At 43.0% G+C, this 12,035-nt stretch overlaps 1 protein-coding gene across 10 annotated transcripts in view; it reads left to right on the top strand.

Annotated features, from left to right (window-relative positions):
- The window catches only part of ARHGAP32 (Rho GTPase activating protein 32), a 161,280-nt gene that overhangs the window by 70,593 nt on the left and 78,652 nt on the right, over nt 1-12,035 (top strand). The window lies entirely within an intron of this gene.

Here is a 12,035-nt window from a genome sequence, read left to right as displayed (position 1 = left end):
CAGCATCTGCCAGCCTTGTAGCCAAAAAAGAGGTTACAACCTTTTCATTTGTAAAACATTTCCTGTAATACAGAGTGAATTATTTACAGCCTTTCATGTTTCCGGACTTGACAGTTTTGCAAGCGGAATTATGCATCCGTTTTTTCTCTCTCTGTAAAAATTCCTGCTAAGAATGAGTTTGGGTTCTTCCCGAGGTCTCTGGACGTTGGGCTGCTGATGCAAACAGGAGCTTCTGAAGCAAAACTGTGTTTCTGTATTTTCAGTTTCTTTATGTAGGAATGGTGTGATTCATCTGTGCCCCTGTTTGTTGTCTCCTGGTAATCTTCTGATTTAACACCACTGATTTTTCAGTCGTTTTGGAGAGAAGTTTTATGTTCGAGTAGGTGTTGAGCAGGTTTCTATGACTTCGTAGAATGGGTAAAAATATCTTCAGAACAGAGCTTTTCGCCTGAAATACCGAAGGTTAGAGCACTGCAGTATTTCCTTAGTAGAAAGACCAGTATTAATGGTAAAATAAATGAAACCTATTAATACAACAGCAGTATTAGTTTACAGACTTAAAAATAGGTTCCCATGGGGCTCATACATTTTAATCAAGTGGCATTTATTAGTGGCTCCTTTGTGATAGCAAGGTAGACCAGAGAACAGCAGTAGGCAGAAGTGACTTGTAAATGACAGCTTGGCACCTAATAGTGAATTACCCGGTTGCATCTGAGGGGTAGTGGGTGTAAAACTCCTTTCAAAATCTATTCACTGTTAAAAATTTGCATAGTAGAAATGCAGTATTATCTGGCGGTGTCAGGAATTGTGTAATGCTGTCTATTAACAGCCTGGCCAAATTTCAGGTTGTTTTGTAACGTTTATGTCACTTATAATATGGTCTCATGGTGCAATTGGTATTAATATCTTGGCATTTTGCCTCATGAGATCGTTTTAAATTAACTTTCTGAGATGTATAAAAAAGGATTTGTTCTCTTCTTATCCTAGCACCCTGCTGACAGAAGTAGGTGCGTTTTGGGATGCTTTTCTCTTTAGAAGTGTTCTGCTGTGCTGCAATGTGTTTAACCTGGCCGGAAAGACGCGTGTTGCATCAGCAGGAAATTGCTGGTTTACCAGGGAAAGGTAGTTGACGTCAAAGCTCTGGTTACAGGATGAGCTTTACACATTGCATCACTGTCAGAAATTCACTGGCATTTATTACTGCATTTAGTTTTTAAGGCTACATAATTGATTTTTATTTTTATGATGAAAAGCCGGGTACTGCGTAGTAGATTTGTTTTAGTTCCACGTTGGATACGTGTTCTGGAGGCTTGTTAGCAGGGGCAGAACTGTGGCTCAGCCTCGGTGCGGTCTGTGGCTCCCGAAGGAGATGTCACCATGGCTGGGTGGTGCTTACATCGCTTTAGTCAGTTCTGCTGGCTTCCTTCTCTGTTCAGCTCCGCTGCCTTTCCACAGGCCCTGGCTAACGTCAAAACTCACTTCATTAGGATACAAACCACACGTTGCTTGCACACGTATTGCTGCACAGGGCACCTTAGGGGTCAGTTCAGCACTGAAGTTTGAACTTTTGAAAGTCCTCAGCATCAATTCCAGGGCTGACATTAAGGCAGAAAGGCTGGACTAACACGAAAGAGTTGATGCGCACGCACCGAACAGCGCAGTATCTTCCAGACACCCATTGGAGTTGCAGTTCAGCGCACAAACAGGGTGCCCGACCCTGGCTGATTCCATTGCATGGTCCAGCTTTTTGTTTTTGAGCTGCGGAGCTGCTCAAGTTAACGCATTCACACGTAATTGGAGTATCTCGGTCCAGCAGTTGTGTCGCAGGGCCTTTCAGTGAGCTCTTGGGCTTGTTAATACATAGGATCTGAACTATTGCAACAAAACCCTGTGTCGCTGAGTTATACGGAGTAGAATGATTCCCCCAACATGGTACAGATGTGATTTTACATAGTGCTATGTGCCATTAATATAAACAGGAGAAATAGTGATGAGGTGTTGTGTAAATATCTTTACTTCCTGCCAGAAATACTTTGTTCTTCACTTGAAAGAATTAGGAAATTATCTTTAGCTGAGTATCTTTTAGTAGTGGAATGTGAAGAGCTGATCAGCTTGGTGCTTTCCAGATAATATTATTTGCTGTCTGAGAAATCCATTGCTAAGGGACAGCAAGTGCAGCGTTTCCCGTTCCCATCACTTCAGCAATCTTGACACAGATGAGCCCTTCGAGCAGCACGGCCGTGTCCCTCTGTGTTCACATTTATGTCGCTGCCTTCTAAAAATAAACCCTGTTAGAACAGGACGGGATTAGGGCGCGTGGAAGAGCCTCTCCTTATCTGCTGAGCCTTGGCATTGCGAGCGGCAGGAGCGTTATCAGCGGCCAAGGAAGTCTTTGGAGCAGAATCGCTTCCGAGGCATCGGCTGCCAGGAATTCCTTGGGTGTTTTGTATTGTTTGCTGCAGCGTCCAGCCGAGCTGACGGACTGCCTTTCAGTGGCCGCCGTGGTTTGCTCCCCTGGTTGTATTTTCCTGCTGTGTTTTAAGAGTTCAATGCGTCACAAAGGGCAGTTCACTTCTTCCTGTGCCTTTTGTCAGCAAAACCTGTTGAGAAGGTATTTTTCAGGGTCTTCTTCCTCTGATTTGCCCTTTTATTTAATAATGAGGGGTGCAGAGCGATGTGCTTGTGAAGGTCTCTCTGTTCATTATACAGTAATTGTTCTTCCTGAGATGGATTGCAAAGGAAACAAAAGTAGTAAAGCCCGACCAGGTGCCTTACTCTGGACTTAACTGGGGTAGTTTAAGAACGTTTCTGCCACAGGTAGAACCTCTCCATAGAAGGGCTGGATCTGTGAGCAGTGCTCTCTGCTCTCTCTGTGTGCAGTTGGGCAGCTCAGCTCCAATCTCCTTCCATCAGTGATTTTAAATGGAGCCTTCTCAGTGCCTTTGGTGTAGGAGGCGTGCTCTGCTGTGGGCAGTATCATTCTCAGTATCTTGGCAGTGTGAGCAGTAACGTCGTCATTTATTCCGCTCATTTGCAAAGTGTTTAAAAAGGAAAAAAAAAAAAAGATTTCTTTTAAAAAGCGAAACGTGAAACAGCAGTTAGGAAATACATCCTAAAAATCACAAAAACTGGCCTGAACTTTGCTCTGTAGTAGTGCTGCGAAAGCAAATATTGCTGGGTTTTGCTTTGTCTTTCCGAATGTATGAAGTGGTTGTGACATGCGTACCCATGTTGCTTACAAAGTAGTGCTTCTTTCTAGCCTTTCATCTCTGGATGCTTTTTATCTCCCCCCAAAATGACTTTGCCATATTCCAATATCTTATGTTCCCCTTCTTTCGATCAAGGGCTTCCTCTCTCACTCCCCATCTTTTCCATATGGTTTCTTTAATGTTGCCTTCTCAAGTGGTAGGGGAAGATGTCGCAAGGGCTGTTTTAAGGACGTGGGTATAGAAAAACAACTCTGCTCATAGTGTAGGTGGAAACCGCTTCTATTAACTTAATAATTCCAACCACAACTCCCTGCACATTGGCACAGTCTCCTGCCAAGGTCAACACATTTTAAACATTTGGAGTCTCTAGGCCAAGCTTCTTGATGCCAAAAAAGTTAGGAAAATATTCGAGTAAGTTCACCTCAGTTTTTGGATTCTTCTGTTTCCTGGTCTTGCGTCCAACTTGCCGCTAACTCCGCAGAAAAATTCCTCCTTGGAACAAGATCACACCTGCGAAATTCCAGCTCGCTTGGTTTTCTGCCACTGAAACGGGGAGCAATCCAGGCTGGGTTCTATCGTAGGGCAACTCCAAGTATGACTTTACTATTCCTGCTCACACATTTACTACTTGTTTTACAGTTGTTGCTTGCTGTGGATAAAGGGAACGGCCTTATTAGTGATCCAGCTTTATTGGGCAGGGTTGATGGAAATTGATTAAAGCCCACTCGACAAACTGGGAGGATATCTGGGACAAAAATGGCAAATCTGGGATAGCCTTTTTATGACAAGGGTTTCATGGAAATCTGTGCATAGCGGGCTCTTCTCTGCACTCCAATTTGGAAACGCCAACCTGCAGAAATCCAGCCTCTTTCTTTCTTCCCCTGCATTTTCACTGAAAATACAGCAAACTTGTTTGTGGATTTGTAGTTTTTATTGCTGCATAGAGGCTGTTTGATGGCACAAGTAAATCTTGGAAGTGAATGTGTAATAAGCCCAGCTGTTAATGTTGGCATTGACCTCCTGCTGTTTGCCACCATCATAAATCATCCTCAGCAGCGTGTCACAGAAATGTATAAAAATTGTTTTAATTAGTAACTGGAACGGAGTTGTGTTGGAAATTTTTTCTTCCCTGAGGTTTAATGACCTGAAAAAAACAGAAAGATGTATTATATGTATAATTAAAATATATTGAAAATGTGAAAAGAATCCTTGGGCTCCAGAAGAATAATCCCTTTTACACTAGTGTTTCATAGTTTGAAAGAGGATTAAACCCTTGTGTTTTTGTAGGTAGTAAGCCATAGTGTTAACAGGAATGGTGTTAAAGTGCAGCAGAATGTTGTGCTCATAGATCCGCACGTGTGCCAGGCGGGTGTGATTGAATCACTAGCGAACTCCCGTTGATATGATCCCCCAGATTCGCAACAGCAGGGCTGTGTTTGGGTTCTCCGGGCGAGGTTTGTCACACCACTGGATGTATTGGCTGTTAAACCAAACATTACAGGCAACATTTACATTGTGTGTTTACTGTACCTACCTGCAAAAAGGGCAGTTTGTTTAGGTTGTGCTGATGTCCCAGAATTTTGAGGTTTGATGACAGAGTTGGCAGCTCAGGGGTAGCAAGTCTGGCTCCGAGTTTTTCAGCTGTTCATTCATTAGCTTTCCTTTCCAATGGTGTGTGTGTCCCTTCATCCCCTAGGTTTAAATATTTCCTTCATTTCCCGGTGAAGAAGCCCAGGTAGGATATAACCCAATCTTGCAAAATTTGTATTCTTGGCTGTCTCTGGCTTTCTGATGTGTTGCTTTGAGCAGACCAGATATGGTCCGTGTGTGTTGCCAGGTAGGAACCCGATGGAGAAGGTTTATTTGTGCAGGTTGCATAACCTGGTGTCCAGGTAGTTTCCAGTCTTTGAAAACCAACGCTTAGTATTTAGCTATTATACATGGAAACATTTGCTGGGTTGTGACAGGATCCCTAATGCAATGTGTAAATCAGAGAGGATAATTCTCTATCTTCTAAGCTGAAGCCCAAGTTTTGTTGTTGGTTTTAACTGCAACAGAGAGATTTGTGTAGATTCCTAAATTTCTTCCTTTCAATTTTCGTTTCCCAGGAGGCAGAGGAGCCTGTTCGGGTCTGCACACACGTGTAAAGCCCCATCCAGTGTTTTTCTGGATGCTCGGGGACTGGTTTGGGGGTTGCAGTCTGAGGTGACACCTCTAAGTACAGAGGGAGCGTTGGCAGCATCGCACTCAGAATTATGTCAGGAATAATTTAGAGGGAAGACTGTTGCTTAATAGATACCCGGAAATCCAGTATTACAACAAGTTGGAAATAAAAATATATAGTGCCGTATACTTCATGTTCAGGATCCGTGAACCTGCCTTAAAATTAATCATGTTCTGTTGGGAGACTGCTGAAGCTTATAAATATGGTTATAAAACAAATTACCTTACTGGAAATCTCACTTCTTGGGTAGATGGTGTTGTCTGGTCCTGACAATTTATGTTTGGATACTAACAAAAATTCTTATAAGTTACCTTGACATTCAGTCCAGCTGTATAATTGACCTTTATGGTGCTTGAGTGTGAACCTTATTTATGGCCGACATGACGTGTCAAAACATTCAGGCTTTAAATTAAATGATTTTGGGCCAAGTTCCCATTTAGCAGCTTGAAGTAGTTCAAAAAGCCAAAACATATTCTGTTGTTTTTCCAGCACGAGTCCAGGAATTTACTTTGAAATGCTGGTAAATTATTTACTATTTCTTTATCTGCAATAATTATAGGTGTAGCAACTCTGGGATGGGCAGGGAACCCAGTGGGAGCTTGAGCCTTGGGGTACAAAGGATTTGCATGAAGGAAAGGGTCATATCAGGACGAGGGTGCTGCCTTGCTAAGGTGGGGAAATTCAGGATTATTTAGGTGTAGGGAAGGTGCGAGGCTTGAGAAGCATCAGCGTCCCCTTCCACGCACCTTCTCTTGTGGCTCAATGTTTCAGTGTCATGATTTGCCATTTGTTTTAAAACTAACTACAAGCTAGATGGAGTTTGGAAACTCTTTTTGGAGAAGTGAGCTCTTAGGCTAGCGCGTGCATTTTGAATTATTAATGCATTTTAGCAGTAACACTAAACCTGCGATGTGCACTTTGAATACACCCCAGACGAGCTGTGTTGGTTTTTATTTCCCCTGGTACAGGGTCCCTTCATTCCTTTGAACTCTTTTAAGCCTCCCTGTATCCCTCAGTTTCTAGCTACTTGAAACTAAGTGGAGTTCAAAGTAAGCAGAAGATGTTTTTAGAGCTGGTTGGCGCTGATGCTGAATCAGAGGGCACAGTGAAGCTTTAGTCCCCGAGTGCTGCTTTCCTCTCAACTGGCTTCAATTTTTCATGCCTATCTAATATCATCAATATTAAGAACATGGGCCATTCATCAGCTCTCTTAGAGGCGGTCCAGAAGGTAATGTTCCAATTTCCTGTTATGACTTTAAGATAAACAAGGAGAGATGGAAGACTTGGATTTTTAACAACAAAATATCCATGTATTCTTAGAAATCTTTGTTGTGTATCATAAAGATGCATGCACTGAAAAAACAATTAAGACATGGATGATGTGTTAAATGACCTGCCAGGATGATGGGCATGTGTGTCTTGCGAGTTGCTAATATCAGATTATGATAAAGCAGCCACTGTAAAATAAACTGTATCTGCAACAGTAGCAGTAAGACTAGACCTCACTATTTCTATTGGGAAACTAGTGAGTTACTGGTACCAAACTTAGTTGAAATACCAGTATAAGAAAGCTGCTCGGGGGCTTCTTCTGGAGCGGTTCTGCTCTTTGCTCTCTGGTGTAAAGTAGTGCTTTCCTGTGTGACGGCCCCAATTTGTCATTAGTAACCACTAATTGCTTCCCTAGTGACTTCAGCACTTGGCCGTTTACCTTGAGTTACTGAGCGTCGTTTCACCTGCCCGGAGAGGAACTGAGTCACGCTGGGTGCTGTGACAGTGCCGTCCGGGGGGACCTCGGCGTGCCGCGTCAGGCTGGTTTACACCGTTACCCGTGGTTCTGTTCTGATATTGGTAACGGTTCAATCATCAACACCCGTTTCCCTTGAAGTCTGCAGAAATTCGGATCGAGCGAGGGCTGCCTGTTTGCGCTTCTCCATGGAGAACAAGTGTCAGTTTCTTAAGAGCTTCCAAAGAATATATCATCCCATGGCAGGATTTATCTCGGGAGAGTGCAATTAAAAGCTTCAATGCAAAACTAAGCGTCCAACCCTGCTGTTCCAATGGGAAGTTCTCAAGTCGAGTCTTCGGGGCATAGTCCTGTTTCCAGTGTGACCCGAGTGGTTCACAACTCGCCTTCCCTGAGCTGTCATCCGGGAATTTCAAAGGTTAAAATATTATTTTGCAGGAATCCATCTTTAGCATCTTGTGACCGACAAAGTCCATAAAAACTCAATTAAAAAAATCCACTTCCCTTTGTTTTTTATTAGTCATAATGCTGCAGTTAATATGTAGGAGCATGGGATGCTTTTCAGTGCGATGTAAAGAGTTCAGTTTCCCTGGACTGACAGCTCCAGTCTTTCTACAATAGTGTCTTTAAGAAATAATATAACTGAATTATATTAAAATGTATTCAGTGGTCAGTTTAATGACAGAGTAACCTTTTTGGAAACTGGGGGCTGTGTAGCTAAATACTGAAAGCACCGGGTTTCACCCAGCCCGATGTGTGAAGATGAGTGGTTGTTGATCTTTCCCACTCTGTGGGGTCATGGAGGAAACAGGGTGAGCTTCCCTCAGCTTCTATCGCTTCCTCCTGCCAGCTAAAGGGAGATTAGTGCCCTTCATTTGCTGCTCCTCTTGTCAGCGAGAGAAGTTGGTATTTAGCCAGATAATAAATAAAGCTTTTCCTGGGGAAGGAGTTCTCGGCTGTGGCTGTAGCGACACTGATTTCCCCCTCCCTGCCTTCTGTCTTGAGCTTGGTCCTGCAAATTCTTCATTGCTTATACGTGATGTGCAAAGCTCGTTTGCTTTTGCTTACAGTCTGTTTCTTTTTGAAAAGTTTTATTGGTGGCTGCTTATCTACTGAATGTGGACAGGTTCATTCATCATGGGTGAAGACCCTGCAGACCAGACTTGCAGTGGAATTTACTTGTGCAAATTGGGTCAGCGTTATTTATTCTCATTTATAGAATCTACTTTATCATTTGCAAAGGTAGACGCTGTCATCTTGTTCAGTTAATTCTCTTCATCCGAGTCTAGAGGGGGCTGTATACCTGCAGGCAGTACATTGAAGAATATGGATCCCTCTATGCTTTGTGACAGAGACATAAAAATGGGAAATGTGGAGTAAAGGCCACGTTTTCCAGTGCTCCTGGAAGGCAGCAATGACTGATTAGAAACCACACTTCAGGAACACATCAGGATAAGCTGCAATACTCTGGAATGACTGGACAGACAGGTCTGTGGTGTGAAAGGTGTTAGGAGGAGATTGCGCAGCACCTATGGATAGCTCTTTGCAATCTCATGAACGCTGGTTTTGCTTCCTCCGGCCTCCTTTCCTTGCTGAGCGATGGGTCCCGCTTGTTAAAAATGGTAAAGGGGGGCAGCACGCCAATGGAGCTGCTGCTGCAAAACCCAGGAGGGTACGATTCCTGATGAGATTGCAGATTTATTCATATTCTGCACCTCCAAATATGGTACAACCAGGCTCCTGCCTTCCAGGCTCTTCAGGGTATGTTTGTTTTTCCCTTGTGTGCATTATTAAGTGTTGTTTACTGCCTTTGCTCCTAAGAGCTTGATTCCTCATTACTGGCGCTCTATAAATGCATAATAAGAAATGTTACTCAGCATAGCACAGTTCTTTATTTGGCCTGTGCATTAAAAACAATATGAATACCTTCCATTCGCATGGCATGAAGGTGAGAAATCATAGCACATACTTTTCTGCGCTGGAAAATGTGACAGAGACAGGATCAATGACTACCTTGAACTAATTAAGCTTCTCATTGCCGCAGTACTCTTTCTCCCATCAAAATGATTGTTTCTGGGGCTTTTTTGTTGTTCTTTCTCCTCCCCTGGAGCTGCTGCTGATATTTCAGGTACAGAAGGCATTTTTTTCCAGTGTCTTTGATTCTTATCAGTGTGGGAAAAGAAGTTAATATTGATTTAGTGGGGGAGAAAACAGAAAAAGTGAGTAAGAGACTAATCGCCTGGCACGACAGGACTGTATCAATTTTCAGTTCTCTCAGAGGAATAATATGCTTGTTTCCAGCAAATGGAAAAGTAGAGTCTGACTAAAACTGTCACTGACCTCCCCCAGGATTTGATGGATTTTGGAGCCCAGAGAAGCAAAGGCACTCATAAGTAACGCACTGATTTTAATGCACTTTCCTTGAAAGTCAGCAGTTTTATGAAATGCCATATGCGGCAAGATGAAAAGTATCTATATCTTATAGAGCCGTTTAAAAATTTATATTCACTTGGCTTCATCTTTTTTTGACTATGGATGAATGCATTTCTCAATAAACTTTAACATATTATAGGTTCTAGGTGGTTTATATCCTTAACATATGTTGCCAGCGTATAAAATGAGCCTGTTTTAAAATGATGGACGAAAACTGTAAAGCAATCTCATTCTTGGCCCATTCAAGTGGCTTTTCTGTGTAAGTAGTTGCTGAATGGGCTGACTATAAAAACGGGGCCTTTGGTACGATGGAGGGAACGTTGCATTTGTGCACGTTGATTGGCAACAGCCAAAGCAAGGATCCTCTTTTGCCCAGTGGCGGACGGTGAAAGAAAGGACGCTTTGTTGTGTGGCAAAGCCACTTTTCTTTTCAAGAAATAAATAAATAAGCCAGCTCCTTTAATTTAACTGCCTCTTTGTTTTTGCATGAAGCCACCAAGTAGCTGGTTCCTCTTCCAGAGCCGTCTCCATTGTTTCGGGGCTGTAAATATTCACACAGTTGTGCTGAGCTTTGCTTTCGTGAAGGAGCGGGACGACATGAGCCGGAAAATTCCCGAGGAACCGGGATCATTGCCGAATCCCTGTGATCGTCTGGAGTGCGATGCCATCTAGTGCTCAAAGGGCTGTCGGGCTTCTCGAACGCTGGAATTGTATGTTTAAATCCAGTTTGTTGTTACCGTTGTGCTTTCATTGCTTAGGAAACAGTTAGGAATCCATGCTGAGTTCAAATCCCAACCTTACCAAACTGGAGGCCATTTGAACGTGACTTTGCTGTTATTTTGTGTGTAACGTAAGGGAGTTGCTTGCAGACTCGCTTCCTTTTCCAACACTGTTTTTGGTATCATTGTGTGATATCTAAAATGTTTAGTTCTAGGTACTGCCAGGAGGGGGGCTGTGTCTCCCCGGGTATGACCCGACCTCAGCGCCAGAGAGAACTCATCTCTGAATAACCTTGGTTAATTGTGAAATCAGACTTCAATAGGGTGTGAAACGGAAATACAGAGGGGTAACACCAGATGCCTTTATTTACATGTGTTAATCAAAACAGACCCAAACAGCGACAAATTAAACCGGAGCCATTCATAGAGACGTTTGGCTGGGAACTTGGAAGAATGTTTGGCTTTGCAGGTAGGTGGAAGGTCAGTGGCTTTTATTTTAAAAAGAAGTACCAAACATGCCAGAATACTATCAGAACCCTGAAATTACTGTAGTTCAGAAATGCCAAATGTAGCTATGGAAACCCATCATTACATCGAATTAGCTTGGCTTTGAACAGTAATGTGGAAGATATTTACTTTTCCCTTTTTGAACATAGCCTGTGGTGTAACGAATAACACACAAGAGCGGGCATGTGGACCTTGTATATCAAAGTGCCTATTTCCAAATGCCTGGTATTATATTCACCAGGGTCAATTAACTAGTGACTAAAGGTGGTTTCCTTTGGAGACAGACGGGTTTTGCATTTTGGCTGCTAGCTCTGAAATGGTAGGCATCGCAATTTGATGGGAATTCATGTCGGAAGCAAAGTTTGGTTTGCAGCCAGGAATGGTTTTTTACTTCAGTGTTTAATTCGGCTCAGGGAGGGGGAGAAGAAACGTTAATATGATGTTGATCATGCTGGAGATAGTGTTCAAGAGTTTTGTCTCTGACAAAACACATTATGTCACTTCTGGCTGATTCCCTCAGTTGTTCAACAGAGTTCCTGGGAAACTCGTGGATTTTGATGGTGTTCCTTGGTTTTGTTGGAATGATGAAGATGATTTCCCTAGGAGACCTGAGGCAGGTTCACGGAAACTTTTGCAGTATTCCTCTGGAGAACCTCACAACGCAGGGTGAACGTGATGGGTTGTGAGGCACGTTGACTGCTGTGCTCACCAGAAAGTACATTTACACCTACATGGTGCCAGGGCTAAGATTTAGCATAAAACCTGTTAAAAGGAGCGGTCAATGGGTACAAGGAGTTGTGGCTACATGGTGTGGGACCCTCTGCATACTCTTGGGTGCACATCCCTCAATATACCAACATGGAGAGCTCTTCCGCAGAATTCCTCTAGAGTTCCGCAGGTGTAAACCTGAGATGCAGCCGATTTTGTTCCCGCATCAGTACTCTCCTTTGGAAACACAGATTTACTGTGCTACAGTATGTCTGAAATGCAGTCGGGCTTCTTAGCTACGTCCTTGGCTTGTGCAGATGTTTGTAAGGATGCAAGCAATAATTTCATTTCATAAAGTCAATTCAGAGAACAGTCAAAATTTTGACTGGTTCAAATGTGATTTGTCAGCTGAGGGAATAAGAACATTTTTGGTTATTTGTTGGTGTTTGTTTTTCCCAGGTAGAAGGAAATTAGCTATCTGGTAGGAATAA

This window comes from Columba livia, chromosome 24 (assembly GCF_036013475.1).
Source record: "Columba livia isolate bColLiv1 breed racing homer chromosome 24, bColLiv1.pat.W.v2, whole genome shotgun sequence".
Taxonomy (NCBI): Eukaryota; Metazoa; Chordata; class Aves; order Columbiformes; family Columbidae; genus Columba; species Columba livia.
This window is presented reverse-complemented; position numbering and strand designations above follow the sequence as displayed.